The sequence below is a fragment of the Tupaia chinensis genome, unplaced genomic scaffold (genome assembly GCF_000334495.1).
Source record: "Tupaia chinensis unplaced genomic scaffold, TupChi_1.0 Scaffold000661_1, whole genome shotgun sequence".
Classification (NCBI taxonomy): Eukaryota; Metazoa; Chordata; class Mammalia; order Scandentia; family Tupaiidae; genus Tupaia; species Tupaia belangeri.
This window is the reverse complement of record NW_006160183.1, coordinates 4,264,368-4,266,045: the sequence shown is the minus strand read 5'-3', so window position 1 is coordinate 4,266,045 and position 1,678 is coordinate 4,264,368. Positions and strand designations below refer to the sequence as shown.

Genomic DNA, 1,678 nt, shown 5'->3' with positions numbered 1-1,678 from the left:
AGCCAGGGGGGGGGTGGGGGCAGGAGCGGCCACGCGGGCGGTTGCCGCGGCAGTCTGGCCTGGAGGAGCCCGGGCCCGTTTCTCCGCCCCCTCCCCGCCCAGGCTCAGTAAACAGGGCCGGAGCGCCGGGCCTGCCGGGCAGGGCTGAGTGTCTGAGGACAAGGCGCTGGCTTTGCTAATCACATCACAAGACCTTGAGCCAGGGCCAAAGGCGCGGAGTGGCGCGGGGCGTCCCGGGCGGGGGGGCCAACTCGGAGGACGGGAGGGAGGGAGGGACGGGAGAGCCGTGCAGGCATGGAGGCGACTTCCCGCCGCGCCTTTCGTTTGCTGGTCTGCTAGGCCTTGCCCAGCCTTCCCGGAGCTTTGGATACCGCTGCCGGCCGAGGCTCCCCGCCGGACGCATCCTTGGCCTGTCGCGTTCTCTAGGCCACTTTCTCTCCCAGTGTGGTTGTGTTGGTGGTGGGTTACGTCCCGCTTTTGCTCGTCGCGGGTTGTAGGAACCGACCGAGGCAGGCCTCGCAGCCCAGGTGGGTCACCGATGACGCTGATGGTGGGCGCGCCCCCTCTTGTCTCTCCCTCTCGGCAGCCCCACGCCCCAACAGCTCTCCCTGGGACGGGTGCTCTGCTGACCGGCGCCCCGCCCCCGTCCGGGGCAGACACCCCCACCTAGTGCCTAGTGAGACTAAAGCCGCTGCCTGCCCCACTAGGCTGGTCAGACTTCAAATCTCCGTCTATACCGGCTTCCAAACAACTGGAGATCTGAGCCCAGATTTCACCCACCTGCTCTCCGGGCCGCAATTGGGCTTATGCTAGATCTCGATCCCTCCCAGGGAAGGAAACGACATGACCCACACCCACTTCCCCAGTTGATCTTCCTTCTTGCCCTCTCCTGACGCTCATTTCTGTTGGTGCTCGTTTCTTCTTGGCTACCCTGGAATGGAATGAGCTAGGTCTGCCAGGAAATGGATTCCTGTGGTCCATCCCACGAGTCCCACTGCTACACTCTCCATCACTGCCCAGGGAGCGGGAGTCCAGCCCAGGCAGAGAGGGAGTTGAGGATCAGAACATAAGGCTAGAGTTCAGGCCCTGACCCTTGCAAGTCACGTGGTCTTAGGCAAATCACATAATCTCTTTGGTACTTGGATTTCCTTACTTGTAAAACCAAGAATTTTTTCTTTACTCATCTTTCACTTTTGTCAAGGTGCAAATGAGACAACCATGGACGCGTTTAAAAGAGAAGCAAGTCAGGTCATCTCATACTAAAAGAAATTGACAAAGCTTGAGCACAGGGAAAGCCAGGCCCCAGGGCTAGGCTGGCTGGCTGGAGGTCCGCAGAATGGTGAGTGCAGAGCCTTGCGGGCAGCTACAGCTCAGACCTTTGGCAAAAGCCAAAGGCAGTTGGTGACCTCAGAAGAGGTGGCTGCTTCACTCCTGCCATCCCCCCTGCACTGGCTCCTGCACAGGGCTGGGCACCTGTGGCTGGCCTGGTTTAGTGCTTTGTTGGAATGGCCTTCACATGAGGGCTTGAGGGTGGCCCTGAGACTCGCAGAATGCATCAGACATTTCCCAAGTCACTGCTGTCAGGTCAGTAACAAGATTTCAGATTCAAAACCGGTGGAAGCAACTGCCGCCGTCCCCCCCCCCCCCACCGGCCCAGGGGACGCCAAGACAAACACGC

At 60.4% G+C, this 1,678-nt stretch overlaps 1 long non-coding RNA gene across 2 annotated transcripts in view; it reads left to right on the top strand.

Moving 5' to 3' along the window:
• The first annotated feature begins 34 nt into the window (after positions 1-34).
• The window catches only part of LOC102474319 (uncharacterized), a 3,858-nt gene continuing 2,214 nt past the window's right edge, over positions 35-1,678 (top strand). For both annotated transcript variants that reach the window (XR_003551293.1, XR_001371242.2), the window contains exon 1: positions 35-527. This is a non-coding gene — a long non-coding RNA (uncharacterized LOC102474319). The remainder of the gene's footprint in view (positions 528-1,678) is intronic.